General features: G+C 52.0%; 1 protein-coding gene across 2 annotated transcripts in view; it reads left to right on the top strand.

The window, feature by feature from the left end:
• Nucleotides 1-12281: 12281 nt before the first annotated feature.
• Nucleotides 12282-16764, top strand: part of Mgat3 (beta-1,4-mannosyl-glycoprotein 4-beta-N-acetylglucosaminyltransferase) — a 48052-nt gene continuing 43569 nt past the window's right edge. The window contains exon 1 of one of the 2 annotated variants that reach the window (XM_075959852.1): nt 12282-12304. The gene's annotated coding sequence lies outside the window, so the exon portion shown is untranslated. Of the gene's footprint in view, nt 12305-16330; nt 16526-16764 lie in introns of those variants that run through there. The other variant, XM_075959848.1, reaches the window with a different exon arrangement.

Here is a 16764-nt window from a genome sequence, read left to right as displayed (position 1 = left end):
GGTTGGTTTTATTTGGTTGAAGGATATCTTTAACATGCCTCTTTCTCGTCTGAGGACTTTACTCATCCCTCTCAGGATTGCCTGCCTGTAGGCAAAATGCTGTGTCTGCTTAGGAACAAAGCTGGGCTTTGTCCACTGTGGTCACTAGGTCCTCCACCCTCCCCTCTGCTGGGCTTCACTTGAAGACCTCCCTATCAGGGTCTGCAGCCCTCCTATCCAGCTCTGCTCTCAGGTGTCCTGAGGGCTACTGTGGCCCTCAGTGCCCCAGTGCTATGTTCAGGGCCAGCTTTGTCTCACGGCTGGGGCACTGCGCTCTTAGCCTTGTGCTAGCTCACCCTGGCTTTGGTTCTATTCCATGTACTATTCCATATTCTTTCTATGGGGGAAGTATGTTCTTTCAACCCCCAAACTCCCTTGCTGTGAGATGGCTTGGGGCAGACTGGAAGAGTCTAGGAGTCTTTGAACTTCAGGAAGAGTCCAGTGTTAAGACCAGAAAAACCTCTCAGCAGCTAGACAGAGCAGTGTCAAAGCCAGGTAGGCGAGTGGCCTGTGCTGGGCTAGGGCCCTCTCCACCCTTGGCCTCACCTTTCTGAGGCTAGATCAGACAAGGACACTCACACTCGCAGTCCTTTATACCTTGTCCACTCCCAGAACACAGTCCCAGGCTTAACTGAAACACCTGTCTGGATCAGACCCGTTGAAGTCAGGTCCTCAGTCCAAGTCAGTGTACCTGGATGCCTAGTCAAGTCCCCACAGCACCCTTGGGTATCAGCAGGCTTCTTGTGGCAAGGCATGGCTTCTGGCTCTTCCACCACATGCTCATGTTGACGGGGTTGCAGGCCTGCCTGGAGAGACCATGCAGAGGGTCCCATCCACTGACTTCAAAGGGAAGAGTTTTGCTCCTAGCACTCTGGAGCCTCTTATCACAAAGGTTCAGCATAAATGCCAGCTCCTGGGAGAGGCCCCCTCCACCCTGCTCTGCTGCCTGCTCAGCCTCTTTACAGAAATTCACTGCTGTGCCTAGTCCTAAGGTCCATGCGCCTAGCATGTATGATCCCTTACAGGTGCTAAGCAGCTTGAGCACAGGAAGGGACAGTTGTCCTGGAACTGGATCTTAGTTTTTCTGTTTGCTAAGTGAGGATAGGGATGGTTTCCTAATAGGATTGTTCAACCACCGTTGGCAGTCTTACAGTGAGATGTAAGTCCACCCCTGTTCTGCCATGCCACATGGGCAGGGACTGGGACAGGTCACCAGAGTGTCAGACAAGATCTACCATGTGCCAAACTCAGATACTGTGTCTAGTGGTAGCTTAGCCAGAGCTGTCACCACACAGGTGCTGGCCAGTACCACCTGCAGTTTCATCTAGGGGCCCAGACGCAGGGCAGTGGCTTCTAAGATGAAGTCCAGATGGACGCCTTTGGCCAGGCTCCCAAATCTTTCCTGTGACACAGGAATGTCACGATTCTTCCTTCTGGGTCCCTATTTGGAAACCAAACAAGAACACATCATTGCCAGTCCCCCCCTCCCCCAAACAGGCTCAGCATGAGCATGCGCTTTGTTCCCACGCAAAGGTGACGCCAGCTCAGAGTACAGACAAGCTCTTGACATTTCCACAAGCCTGGGTGGCCTCATCGAGGACAGACTGCCTGGCAGCCAGCTTTGAGCACTATTGACCCCACCGGCTGGGCCCATTTTTGCCCTTGGAGACTGCCTAACTAGCTTTCTCTTTCACTGTCTTAGTCTGGAGGAGTCTAGAGGAGCCTGGAGCAGGAATGGGACGTACAACCTGCCTCTCTTCCCCCTACCCGCCACGATAAGCTCCTGTAGGTGTCACTTCAGCCTGTGGTCCAGTGCTGAGCTCTAGAACTTTCATGGCTCCATCCCCCTGCCTCCTAGCACCTGCTGTGTGAGTCATTTGTCAGCCTGCTGGTCCCTCCAAGCCCCGAGTTCTGCACACCACACATCTCAGTAGCCTAGGACCAACTGGGAAGTACTTTTTTTTTTTTTTAGGTTTTTGAGACAGGGTTTCTCTGTAGTTTTGGAGCCTGTCCTGGCACTAGCTCTTGTAGGCCAGGCTGGCCTTGAACTCACAGAGATCCGAGTGCTGGGGGGAAGTACTTAAGAAATGTCAGATGATGGGCATGGAGAGATTGCTCAGCTGTGAAGAGCACTGGCTACTCAGTTACCTCATGGTAGGCCACAACCATCTGTAAATCCAGTTGCGGGGAATCCAGCACCCTTTCTTGACCTCCTTGGACACTAGTCATGCACCTGATGCACAGGTACGGATGCCGACAAAAACACCCCCACAAAGAACTATTTTTTTAAAAGTCAGGTTTGATGGAGCATGCCTTTAATACCAGAACTCAGGAGGCAGGGACAGTGTATCTTAGTTTGAGGCTAGCCTGGTGATGTTTCAAGACAACCAGAGCTATAGAGAAAGACCCCGTTTCACCCCACCCCCCTCGCCCCACATCCACCCAGTGTCGGGTGAGGGCTGGAGGGCTGGCTCACCCTGCTTCACCCTCCTCCCCGCCCCACATCTTCTCAGTGTCCAGTGAGGGCTGAAGGGCTGGCTCACCCTGCTTCACCCTCCTCCCCGCCCCACATCTTCTCAGTGTCCAGTGAGGGCTGGAGGGCTGGCTCAACATTTAGTGCTTGCAGCTCTTCCAGAGTCAAGTTCAGTTCCCAGCACCTACATCAGACAGCTCACAACTGCCTGTCACGCCAGCTTTGGGGAGTCCAGTGCCCTTTCCTGGTTTCTCAAGGGGCTATCCTCCCGCACATACAAATAAACTTTAAAATAAATACTAAAAAGAAATGTCCGGTAGCCAGGTGTAGTGGCACATGACTTTAATCCTAACACTCAGGAGACTGAAGCAGGCAGATCTTTTGTGCTCGTGCCAGCCTGGTCTACTTAGCAAGCTCCAGGCCAACCAAAGCTATGTAGAGAACAAAAAGCCAAAGCTAGTTCCAGGACAGGCTCCCAAAGCCACAGAGAAACCCTGTCTCAAAAAGAAAAAACAAACAAACAAAAAAACCAAAGCCACAGTGACAGACAAAAACACGAACTATCCAGAGGCAACTTCCCCAAACATGGCTACCGGAAGTATCTACAGAAAATTGTCCCACCCCAACCAGTGTTTTGGGCTTGGTGGCAAATTAGATGGTTCATGATTTATTCAGATTATTTTCACATTTGCCTACTGATTTGTGTATATGTGTGGGTGCATACATGCCACAGCACACACGTGCATACATGCCACAGCACACACGTGGCGTCAGCTCTGTCCTCCCAACATGTGGGTCCTGCGGGTTAAACTCAGGTTGTCAGGCTGGGCAGCAAGCACCTTTTCCTGTTGCTCCATCTCTCCCACCTCCCAAGAAACAGACAAACAAAAAAAGGTCTCCTTGCCAGGCGGTGGTGGCGCACGCCTTTAATCCCAGCACTAGGGAGGCTGAGGCAGGTGAATCTCTGTGAGTTCGAGGCCAGCCTGGTCTACAAGAGCTAGTTCCAGGACAGGCTCCAAAGCTACAGAGAAACCGTGTCTCAACCCCCCCCCCCCAAAAAAAGGGTCTCTTTATCAGGTAAATTGATGTGACAAGATGAACACTATAGGCTAGCAGAACACATCATCTCACCACCTTTAACACCCTACCTCTCCCCCCACCCACCCCTGAGGATAGCCCCTGAGGGCTAAGGCTGCCGGGTCCCAGTGATCTCAAGATCTCAAACGCCAGCCAGTTGCTGTGTTCCAGGTCCCTGCTGGGAGCTTGCAGTGCCTAACTCAGGTCAAAGCTGGGGCAAGGGATCCAGAGGCCATTCAGGCTGCTATCAGAAGACTGTCTCCAGCTGGCTGTAGATTTTGGAAAGAGTTGTCTGGGAGGTGGAGCATTAGCAGGTGCATACCAGCTGGTATTAGCTGGGGAGAGGCTTACACTGTTGGCCCCAGCCTGGCTGTACACAAGGAAGTCCTTTGGCAATCAAGAGGGGGTGGCTGTTAAAAATATGGTTTCCTGGCTCTACTTGGCATCTGCGAAGCAAGCAGAGAGAGGGGAGACACTGGAGCCCCTAGACCCTTGACATCTGTCTGCCTTTCTTTCCACCATCTTGGCTTGGTGATCTGGGTAATGCCTGTGAACCTCACAGATCACCATCTTATCTCTAAAAGCAAGTTAAGGGCCAGATAAAGGCATGGCAATATACCCCTGGAATCCTAGGCATCTAGCTGAGGCACAAGGATCCCAGATTTGAGGCCACCTTAAGTTATATAGTGAAACCCTGAGTGAAATAAAAATAGCTAGGGACGTGCCGGGCGGTGGTGGCGCACGCCTTTAATCCCAGCACTTGGGAGGCAGAGGCAGGCGGATCTCTGTGAGTTCGAGACCAGCCTGGTCTACAAGAGCTAGTTCCAGGACAGGCTCCAAAACCACAGAGAAACCCTGTCTCGAAAAACCAAAAAAAAAAAAAAAAAAAAAAAAAAAAAAAAAAAAATAGCTAGGGACATAGTGGCTAGTATAGCATGCACCAAGTCCCAGGTTCAAAACTCACTCAGCAGCTCATAAAAACAGTACCAAGAAGGCGGAGCTAGGAGAATCACAGTGTCCAGATTGTCTGGCTGTACGTCAAGTTCAAGGCTAGCCCGGCCTCTAGGAGAATTAATAAATAGGGCCAATGAGATGGCTCAGCAGGTAGAGATGCCTGCTGCCAAGTCTGATGACCTAAGCTTGATCCCTGGGACCCACACAGTGAAAGAAGGAACCAACCTTGGCTAGCTTGTCCCCAGATCTCCATGTGCCTCCCTAACACACGAAAGGGATTAAATGAAAGGACTGGAGAGAGAATTCAGTGGTAGAGTACTTGTCTACTGTGTCTGCTGCGTGCAAGGTTCAATCCCAAGTGTCAATAAACAAACCAACAAACGAAGCACGCTTGTTGAGCCAGGTATGTGGCACATGCCTTTAATCCCAGAACAGCAGACTTACACAGAACCCCTATCTGGAAAGACAAGCAAAACTAAATGCTCGTGAGTGTTCTCCTTCCTCATTGAGCCCCTCCTCTGTAGAAATCTGGGTTCCCAGTCCTCAGCCCAGATGTTTTGGAGTTTTTCAAACAGGGGAGCCTGATTAGGGGGTGGAAGACAGGCAAGGAATGGGGCCACTCCCTTGCTGCATAGTACCCATTTTCTGGGTTCTATGCACTCCTGTGGACTCCAGGCTCCCCCATCAGGGCCAAGAAAGTTCTAATGGATGTTGGTGTCTAGGGAAGGTGTCACCGCTCCCTGCTTTAGCTGGGCGCTGGGCTCTTTTTTTTTTTTTTTTGTTTTTTTGAGACAACGTTTCTCTGTAGCTTTGAGGCCTGTTGTCCTGGAACTAGCTCTTGTAGAACAGGCTGGCCTCGAACTCAGAGATTCGCCTGCCTCTGCCTCCCGAGTGCTGGGATTAAAGGTGTGCGCCACCACTGCCCCGCTTTCAGCTGGGCTCTTAATAGTTGCCTTGTAGGCAGCATCAGAGATGAGGAGCAACCTGGATGAGAAGCAGCCTGACTCCCCTTCTTCTCCCTTGGAGCAGGAAAACAAAAGATGGGGTACAAGGACAGCACAGCACCACAGTGAACCGGGTCTGGGTTGAGGGCTCCACTGGGACACTTTGTCCCTCAGCCTCAACCTCCTCTTGTAGCGCTGCACCCTATACCTCTGGAGAGGCAAGCCTTGCAAGGCTTTATAATGGGTGGAATAGGACAGAAGCAATGTCTTTGTTTATGTTCAGGCTTGGCACACAGTAGCATCCTGTCATTGCCATTATAGCCCTTGTTGCAACTCAGGCTAAATTCTATGGGAAGTATGCAACTGGTTCAGTCCTAGGGAGGTTTTGTTGGTTTGTTTTCTTGAAACACTGTCTCAATATGATGCACAAGTCCTGCCTCCCACCTCCTAAGAGCTGGGGATGTAAGTGGAAAACCCCCAGGCCTGGCTTTATTGTTTCTCACCAGCTGGCCTGGAACACACTCTGTAGACCAGGCTGGCCTCAATCTCACAGAGATCTGCCTGTCTCTGCCTCCTGAGTGCTGGGAATAAAGTGTGAACCACCCTGTAGTGTAGGCCCCACATTTCTGTATGGCACAAAAGCCATAGGCCTGATCTGAGGTGGTTACGTAGCTCTGCAGACAAGCTGTCTCTGCCTAACAATAGTCGGGATGTGCTGCTCCTTTCTCTTCTGTTATAAATGTAGATCGCCTGGGGAGAGGTGTCGGCTGAAGCTGGTGACCTAGTGGTCAGGAGGTTTGGTGCTTCTTCCTTTGTAATTTGGAGGATATCTTACGTGACAGCTAGCTTACAGGTAGATGCAGACGTGACAAAAGGCCATTCACCTGGTTAACGTGACGAAAGGCCATTCACCTGGTTACCTAGGAGACAGCCTGATGTGTTTTCCCCTGCTCAACTTATGTGATGCTATATAAGCTCTTTGGATAATAAACGAGAGGGATCTTCAGGAGATCGTCAGGAGAAAGGACCCTGAGATGCCCTTCCATGATGACCGTGTAAGTTGTGTCTGATTATTCCTCGCGACTCCGTACCAGTCCCAGTTAGGGAAAATGATTATCTGTGTTGGAGCAACACGGGCCCCAACATTGTAGGCTGTTTGTCTTTGCCCCCCTTCCCGCCCCATCTCAGGTAGCCCACATTGGCCTTGAATTCATTGTTCAGCCTAGTGAACTCATTAAACCGAATGCATTCATGAGCACGGCCTTAAACACCTCATCTCTCTCTCCCGTGCTGTGATTCCATACCACTGCCACCTGCCATCATGTCCAGATTTTTGTTTTGATTTTTTTTTCTGAGACAGTTTCACACTGTGTGCCCAGGATAGCCTAGAACACTTGTTGATCCTTTTGCCACAGCCTCCAAAGTGCTGGGATCACAAGTGGATTCTATCATGCCTAGCCCTGGAGAAATGTTTTAAAACTCAAACCGCCCAAAGTTCAGGAGCCTGGTGACTTTGATGAGGGTGGGTTGGGGACAAGGGAGAACGACTTAGGAGCCAGTATCTGCTGTGTCTAGTGGAACAGTGACAGGAAGAGGTCATCAGCTGGTGAGAGAGGACTTTTCTCCATGGCACAGCAAGTGGCCATATGTCTGGTAGAAATGGCTCCTATTGCTAGAGCTCATCCCCGGGCCAGCCTGAGTTTGGCTCAGCACGCTGGCACCTCAGTACCCTCAACCTTCTCCCCAGTAGCAGGATGACCACATGCCTTCATTTCTCTCTGGAGAAAAGAGTCACCTGAGACCTGGGGACTCAGACCTGGGATGTTCTGGTCTCTCTCACTTCAGAGTGATCAAATCGGGTCACAGCCAGCCCATGTTCTGGGAGGAACTGGGGAGGTGTGGCCTACAGGAAGAACCCTTTTTTACTCATGGTCCCCGCTGACAACTTCCTCGTGGTAGACATGAGAGCAATCAGTACCTTGCTGGGTGGGACAGGCAAGTTCAGCTGACCAGGCCCTGGCAAATCAAAGGCTCTGGACCCCTTCAAGCTCTGCCCTTCTCCATGATCCCAGCTGCCCTGCTTGCTGTTACCCTTGAAGGGCCCAGTGAGGAAGGAGGCCAGGCCTGCCCCTGCTCCTATCATTTCTCAGGCTAGCGAGATGGCCCAGTAGGTAAAGGCACTGGGGGCGGGGGGGGGGGGGGTGCCAAGCTGATGACTGTTGGATCCCTGAGAACCACATGGTGGAAGGAGAGATCTGATTTCTGCAAATTGCCTTCTGACCTACACACACTTAAACAAAATTAATAACACGGAATTAAAAAGACTATTTCAGCCAGACGGTGGTGGCGCACACCTTTAATCCCAACATTCAGAGGCAGAGGCAAGAGGATCTCTGAGTTCGAGGCCAGACTGATCTATGGAGCAAGTTCCAGGACAGGCTCCAAAGCTGCACAGAGAAACCCTATCTCGGGGGGGGGGGGTGAGGGGGAGGAATCACAACTATTTCAGGGGAGCACCAGTTGCTCCCCTTGTAGAGGACCCAGGTTTGGTTCCCACCATTCAAATGATGACTCATAACCAGCCGTAACTCCAGTTCCAGAAGATCTGGTACTTCTGGCCTCCATGAGCACTGCGTGAGGAGCGCTTCCATACAAGCAGACAAAACATCCATACACATAGAAATGTACAGTATGTTAGGGGCTCGACAGATGTCTCAGCGGCTAGGGAGCACGTACTGTTCTTTCAGAGAACCTGAGTTTGGTTCTCGTAGCTCAGGTCAGATGACTCACTACCTGTAATCCAACTCCAGGGAGATCCAATGCCTCTGGCCTTAAATACGTGTGCTCACATACACATCCTCACACACAGATTTATATATCATTAGACATTTAGGAAAGTAAGTAGCGACATCAATTTCAGCATATATTTGGGATCAGTAGGGGATGTGTGACAGTTTTTCTCCCTCCACCATGTGGGCCTCAGGGATTGAACTCTGGTCTTCAGAGTGCTGGAATTGCAGACATGCGCAGCTGGGTTTGGGCTAGGAATGAGACCTTGCGCACACTAACCAGGCACTCTTGTCTTGTTGAACTATACCTCAACCTCTAGCTGAGGGTGTTTTTTTGTCAGTGTTGTTTTGTTTTTATTATTGTTATTATTATTACCACCACAATTGTTGCTGGGCATGACAGATCATGCCTTTAACCCTAGGAGAACTGAAACTCCAAGGTCATCCTGAACTTAATAGCAGGTTCCACAACAGCCTGAGCTGTACAGAAACCAGGTCTCAAAACAAAACAGAGCAAAAGCAGAATTGTTTGGGAGCCCTTAAGCCTTTCCAGGTGCCAAGCAATACACCGCTACAGTGGCAGGTGGCTATCAAGAAATGCCTGGCAGGGCTATGCTAACCAGGGACATGTCAATTGTGTGCCTGCTACATTGGTAGAGTGGCTGGGATGGAGAGTTCTAGAAACCTTATTATAGGGGGTGCAGGGGGTGCTGGAGAACCTTGGAGAGAAGGAAAGGATTTTGCCAAATTACCAAGGGAAGAACCAGACCTACTTTGGCCAGCCCCAGGTGACTGGTTCTAGAAATTTTAGTGTACAGAATCACTTCATACCCAGTGTGGTGACTAGAGCTGGTTTTGGAGAGTGAGCTCCACATGACAGGAGCAAAGCTACATAGACTGGGACCCATGGAGGTAACCCCAAGGTCCCCACTAAGTTCACAGGTGTGAGGTCAATCTACAGTCAGACTGTGCATGTGTTTTTGGTTTTTTAAGATTTATTTATTTATGTATACAGTGTCCTGCCTGCATGCCAGAAGAGGGCACCAGATCTGATTGTAGATGGTTGTGAGACACCATGTGGTTGCTGGGAATTGAACTCAGGACATTTGGAAGAGCAGTCAGTGCTCTTAACCGCTGAGCCATCTCTCCAGGTAGACAGTAGGCCCTGTGGCCTTTTGTAGCCGATCTTGGATTTCATAGATAAATTCTGCTGCTTTTCTAGCTCTATCCTCTATCTTGGCTCCAGATACATGGCCCAGACCATTGGCCAGGACTAAAACAGCAGCATATAATGGCATATATATGTCACAATATTTCATAATGTAAATATAATGGCATATTGTATTTCTGCTCCTCAAATGGGCCAGAGAAGTTTCTGAACCATGCAAGCCACCGCTGAGCCCATCCATGGTTTTCAGACTCAGATAAGACAGAGTGGATATTTCTGAGGTTGCCTTCAGGCCCAGCCCAGTCATCCTCCCTGAGATACCTGTCTACTGGGTGAAACTCAGCATAGTGATCAAAAGGATGGTTTGAACTGGCCAGCCCAGCCGCTGAAGCAGAGAGCAGGTAGCCAGGCCCCAAGTCAGCATCCTGAGCCTGTGTTTCCACCTCTGAGTCATGGGCCCCTTCTCTGAAGCAGGCATTGCTGTGAATACAGGAGGGACATAGAGGCAGAAGAGGGATTCTGGGTAACTCTGTACCACTCCTGTCAGGACCTCACGCCTGGTTCCCAGCCCCTCCCTCCCTGTGGTGATCTTGTGGAATGCTGTGGTGTGGGTTTTTGGGGAGTGCCCAGTAGGGGTTTGTGGACTCAAGGGTATGTCCTGCTCACGTGGTATTTGTGTATGAAGGCTATGTGACTACGAGACAAATTGAGTGTGTCACACTAATGGGGAGAGAGCCAGCGGGTGCAGCTTGGGACAGGTGAGGGCTGGGTCTCTGCAGACACGAACACAGCAATGGGTGTGCCTGCATTTCTCCAAGGGTGTTGGGGCCAAGAAGCAGCTAAGGTAGGGACATTGGTGTGACTCAGTCCACTCTCCACAGTCATCTGACCTCCTTCTGATAAGGCCACCCTCAGGGGTCTGTAGGAGAGGTCACATTGCTCAGTGGTTTCCCGGAGACACTCTAGCATCTGGGGCTTTCTCAGAGCTCCATAGGTTGCGTCCCCCATCTCCTGGCTGTGGCTTGCTCCACACTGTGAAACCCCTGCCTTTGCTTATGATATTCCTCAGCCTGGATGCTGATCTCTTGCAGTGCTGTGTTTCCACATCCGCCCTGACCTCCAAGGCCAGGCTGAGCTGCTGCCCAGCAACCGTTGCTCTTCTGCTCTCAGGGACCCAGGTTTTCCTGTTGACAGGAGGCTCATTCATCCTGTCCCTTGATAATCTGGGGTCCAGGGCTGGCCTGGAGTATTCTCTCTGGAACTGACCTGGTGAGTAAAGTCCTGAATCTGTATCTGGGACTTGGGTTGGGTCCTGGCTCTACAACTCAGACACCGCGTCAGTCTCTTCTTGCCTCGCTCGTCTCCAAATGGAGGGCACAGGGCTAGGGTACCCTCATTGACACCGGAGATGGAGCAGTGGCCTGAGTTTTGTGGGGTAAGAAGGATGCTGCCACCCTAGGTCACACGCTGGCAGCACATGACAAGCCTGGGGGATACTTTCCAGTACAGAGGCCTCCTTTACTGGGGGCTTTTCTCTGGCCTCTCACCTGCTACTAGCTCCCCACAGACCCTTCTGTGGTGAGGCCTGCCTCAGAAAGCAGACACAGAAGCCAGGGAGGGTGCCTAGGGCTCCTGGCCATTTGGCAGTGTTTGTGGAGCTCCTGCTGTCTATGTGCCAGGCTGTGCTGGGTGCAAGCAGCATCAGCAAAGATCCCTGCCCTCCCAGCAGGGAGACAACACAGTGAATTATCTGCTATGCTTGCAGGTGAAAAGTCCACGGAGGGGGAGGAGAAGTGGGAGGGGAGGGGAGGAGGCAGAGGGAGGGAGACAAGAAGGAGAAGGGCAGACAAGGGGCCCAGGGAGGCTATGCCTGGCAGAATGATAGAAACTTGGGGTAGGAACAGAGGCTGAATGGGAGCCCTGGGCACCAGAGGGAGGATGGGCCTAGGATGGTCCCTGGGATGCTGAAGAACCTAGGATTCCTAAATCTGGGCTCACTCTTAAGAAGCTGACAGTAGTCTTGAGCCTTTCCCTAGGAACACATACACTGAGCATGCCCATCTCCATACACCTTGTGTGTGTGTGTGTGTGTGTGTGTGTGTGTGTGTGTACATCACAGGCCTAAGTCACTCCCACGTGCTCATGCACATGCTCACATATCCTTACACATATCACACATGCTTCTGAGAATTCTGGAATATTCCTGAATACCTTGCCATAATAGATCCCTGTCTGTCCGTTGCCCTGGTTTGAGTGGAAACTGAGGCTTGCAGAGTCACCCAGGTAGGAACTTTCTAAATGAAACCCAGGCCAGCTCTTTGGAAGCAAGATAGCCCTCAGGGCCTTCAGAAGTTTGACTTATCTGGCCTGGAGAAGAATGAGTAGGAAACCCCTCACCTGGAGACCTGGAGGCCAGGTGAGATGTCGCAGGGAGGGGAACACAGCTGCCTAGCAGGAAGAGCCGACACTGGGCTAACAGACCCAGCAATTGTTCCCACAGCCAAATCAGCTCCAGAAAGAAAGCGGCAGCCTAAGCTGTAAGGTGACACCACGCAACATGCTAGGGGCAGGATAATCTTGTATCTGGGCGGCTCCCAACTCCAGCTCCCACAGCCTCCAAGTCTTACCAGTCAGTCCCCAGGGGAGGGGGCAGGGAGGAGGACCACCTACCAAGCCCCTCCCTGCCCACACACAGGAAGTGACTGGAGGGGGAGGCAGATGCTGCTGATGTCAGTGGGGTGATGGATGCAAACGTCCTACTCTACAGAAGAAGAAACTCATGTGGAGGCCAAGGGTGCACAGTGGGGCAGGACAGAACCGAGGTTTTAGAAAGCCCGCATTTCCTGCCCCCAGCTGCCGAGTGGGTCTGCCTTGCTGGGGGGAAGGAACCGAAAGGTGACTGGGGAAAGGAAACTAGAGGCTGCCTCTCTCTCATCCCTGCCAGCTCCAGGGGAGGTGGGCTCCTCCTCCCACCAGACCTAGGCTGAGAGGAGGAGGGGTGTGTGCTGTCCCGGGCTGTACCAAGCCCTGGTTGAATGTGGCCAAGGAAGTCCCTTGCTGTCTCTGAAGGCTGGGGAAATCCATACTCACCACTCTGTTCCAACAGACTGTGAGAGAAACGCTGAGAAACGGAGGTGGACTTTGGTATGACCCTAAGCAAGGCAGCTCCCCCTCCCTCCCAGAGGCCTCCCAAGAAGCTTGGGAATCTGGAAAAGGCAGGAAAACAAAGACTCAAGGGTAATGATGAGGGACAAAGTGCAAACAGCAGATCCCCAGAAGTTTCCAGAAGTGGCCAACTCTGGGCAGGGCAAGACAGAGCCGGCTCTTGTCATCCATATTACTGCCCTGGGTGGTGCTGGAGGAGAGCGTACTTCTCACTGCATTCTGAGAGCTGACGCTGAAGGCTCACGACAGGCAAATGTGAGTGTTGTGCATTGTATTGAAATCAAACGCCATGGGAATTGTGTGCGGAATATAGCTCAGTGGAAGGGTGCCTGCATGGCCTATGGGAGGCCCTGGGTTCCATTCACAGCACCACACTAAATAAATAGACAGACAGACAGACAAATAGATAATCCAGCCAGACAGTGGTGGCACATACACTTAATTCTAGCACTGGGGAGGCAGAGACAGGCCCATCTTTGAGTTTGAGGCCAGTCTTATCTACAGAGAGAATTCCAGGACAGTCAGGGCTACACAGAGAAACAAACAAACAAATATAGATAATCCAAGGGGTGTCAAGCTATAGGGGTGGAGTATTGTTTTTTAGGTCACAGTAAAATGCCTCATATCAAGTGTCACAAAGACTCGTCCTGCCCCTTCCAGAAGATCTGAGTTCAATTCCCTAGACCCACACTGGCAACTCATAACAGTCAGTAACTCCAGTTCCAGGCGGTGTGAAGCCCTCTTCTGGTCCTGAGGACACTTGCATATACACACAGCATGCACACACTCACACAGAAACATAAATAAAAGTAAACATTTAAAGAAAAAAGAAGCGGAATTGAAGAGAAGACTTAAGAGTAAAGAACATTTATTATTCCTGCGAAAGACTTGGGTTTGATTCCCAGCACCCACATGGTGGCTCACAATCATCCATAACTCCAGTTCCAGGGGACCCAATGCCCTTTTCTGACCTCTGAGAGGACTCCACCCCTAAAAGGAAACAACTTATCATAAGGATACTTACAGGGAACTTAAGAAGGGGGAATCATGGGTGGGCTTCCTTTTCAATGAAAATTACCATCTGGAAACTACCTTTTGATAATCTTCCAGTTTACACTGTGTGCCGCGATAATCTATTCAATTAAAGTCATCCAGAAATGAAGAGACACGGGACTGGGGATGTAACCCAGGGGGTAGAACACTTGTCTGTCTGCCACGTGGGAAGCTCTGAGTTAGCTCCTAGCGCCACAGGAAACCATACATGGTGGCCAAACGTCTGTGAGCATAGTGAGGTGTAGGCCAGGGGAGCAGGAGCTCTTGTTCATTCTTGGGTATACACTGGAGACCTCATCTCAGAAACACAAAATGACAAAAGCCTGGGAACATTCGAGGGTAGCTCAGCTTGTGGGCACTTACCACGAAAACCTAACAACCCGAGTTTGATGCCCAGATCCCACTGTGGAAGGAAAGAACCAGCTCTCAAAAGGTGCCCTCTGACCTGGGCAGGCAAGGCATAAACATGGTCTCTTGAGCTAGTGCACACATATCAATAATAACAAAAGATTTTGTTTTGTTTTGTTTGTTTGTTTTTCAAGACTGGGTTTCTCTGTGTAACAGTCCTGGCTGGAACTCGCTTTTGTAGACCAGGCTGGCCTCGAACTCACAGAGCTCTGTCTGCCTCTGCTATAACAAAAAGTTTTTAAAGACTGTTTTATCACTAGGAAACAAAAAGGGCCCTCCTTCCTACCTGGAAATAAGTTCGCCCTACAAGCATGAATTTGTCTTGGGTTCTTAAAACGTAAAGTCACAGCTGGGCAGGGGTGGTGCATGCTTTTAATTCCAGCACTCTAGAGGCAGAGGCAGGCAGATCTCTATGAGTTCAAAGCCAGCCTGGTCTACAGAGTGAATTCCAGGCCAGCCAGAGCTGCTACACAGAGAAACCCTGTCTTGAAAAACAATAACAACAATAAAAAAACAGCTTTACATAATAATAATAAGAACAAAATTGAGGCTTAGCAGTTAAGAGCTCTTGCAGAGGACATACTGGGTTCGGTTCCAGCACCCGAATGACAGCTTACAGCCATGCATAGCTTCAGTTCCAGGGGATTTTACACTCTCTTCTGAACTCCATGGGCACCAGCCATAGATGCAGACAAAACACACATATAAAATAAATATACCTTTAAAAAAGTTATGAGTCAGACAACTAATAATTAGGGGCTATCCTGAGATGACTCAGCAGTTAAGAGCGCCAGCTGCTCTTCCAGAGGACCTGGGTTTGATTCCCAGCACCCACATGGCAGCTCACAACCATCTGTAACGTGTTTGTTCTAAGGGATCCAGTGGGTACTACATGCAGATACTGCACATACATCCGAGCAAAACACCACACAGGACATAATTGTTAAAAAGACATAAAAATAAAAGAAAGGAAAGAAAGGACATAAATCACTTTGGTGGTGGCATGAGCCTAGCAGCTTGGGAGATGAGCCTGAAAAGTTAGCAACTTGGGAGACCGGGGCAGGATGATCATAAATTAGAGACCAACTTTGGCCAGGCAGTGAAACCTGTCCAAATAAACTAAATGAGTAGTAAAAAGGCACATTGTTGTTCCAGACTTGTAGAGCACAGAGTCTTGGGGAACAGAGCTTGCCTTCAGAAGAAAGAACCTACCACAACAAGCTAGGTGTGGTGGCACATGCATTTTGTACCAGCACTTGGGTGGGCAGCAGAGGCAGGTGGATACCTGAGTTCGAGGCTAGCCTGATCTACAGAGAGTTCCAGGACAGTCAGGGCTACACAGAGAAACCCTGTCTTGAGAAACCTAAATAAGTAAATAGGTAATAGTCTAGCACAGATGACAGGAATGCTAGAGGTTGCCAGCCTTGAGCATCCTGAGGAAGGGAGGGGCAGAGAGTAGGGAAACCTCCAAGCCTGGGGGTGAACCTCAGATCCAGCACATTGCCGTTACCTTCCACTATGACCCTTTGGGCCTCACCTGGAGAGGGTATCATGGGTGGTTTTGTGCATGCCGTTGATGAAGCAGGGACAGAAGGATGGAGGCCAGTGTACAGAGGCCAGAGAAAGACACAAATCAGCACGGACACTGCGGCGACCCTGTCTTGAACACTTCCTACCACCAGGCCTCTACATAGGGCCACAGCGGTATGTACACTTAGTCACAGTGGTCAGGACCATGTGTACACCACCACACAGGAGGCCTGTGCCCCCAGCCACAGTGTGTTCACTATCACACCACAACACGAATCTATCTACGCGTCCATGCGCACACAGGGGCCGACCTGCCACACGCTGCAGAACACAGACACACAGGTCCACGCACATGCAGAGCCGGACACGGACTCTAGCCAGCCCCACTTCACACCGCACACACACCCATCACAGGACGCCAGGGCCGTGGGCCGGCGCACGCACGGTCACAGGCAGGGCACGCGCACACTCGCGCATCCGATCGCTGCACACACGCGAGGCGCAGGGAGGCGGCGGGAGCCCGCGGTCCAGGCGCCCCGGGCCCCGAGCGCGCGGAGCCCAGCTGGAGGGGGAGGGGACGCGGCCGCGCGGGGGCGGGGCGGGGGCCGGCGGGAGCGGGCACCTCCAGCGCAGCGCTCGGCCTCGCCGCCGCGCCCCCGCCGCCGCCGCCCCGGGGTGCAGTCAAGCGGCCTCGCGGGGCCCGCGGGACCGGGTGGAGGTGGGGTGGGGGGCGGGGATCGGGCCGGGCCGGAGCCGCGTTGCCTGCGATGCCGGGCGCCCGCCGCAGCCGCCGCCGCCGGAGCCCGGGATGGGGCGAGGAGAGGCTGCGGCGGACGCCAGCATCTCCCCGCCTGGGGCCCCGGGGGCCGCGGAGCCGCCGCCGCCGCTGCTGCTGCCGCCGCTGCTAAGACCCAGCGGGCGATGGGTGAGTTGACCCTGCAGCCAGGGACCTGCGTCGCAACCCTGCATCCCCCGCGCCCCAGGCCTCGCCTCCGGATCCCCACCACCGCCCCCCGCGAGCGTCCCGCAACCCCGGAGCGGGGGCCTGGAGCTGAGGAGGGGCGGGATGTGGAGGGGGGCTGCTTAACCGGTGCCCCCTGCCCCCACCCGCCTGCTCTCCGCAGCTTTCCTTGGCCGCAGGGCAGAGCCTGGCGCTGCGACCCC

This window comes from Microtus pennsylvanicus, chromosome 2 (genome assembly GCF_037038515.1).
Source record: "Microtus pennsylvanicus isolate mMicPen1 chromosome 2, mMicPen1.hap1, whole genome shotgun sequence".
Taxonomy (NCBI): domain Eukaryota; kingdom Metazoa; phylum Chordata; class Mammalia; order Rodentia; family Cricetidae; genus Microtus; species Microtus pennsylvanicus.
The sequence above is the reverse complement of the archived record's forward strand: the minus strand, read 5'-3'. Positions and strand labels throughout refer to the sequence as shown.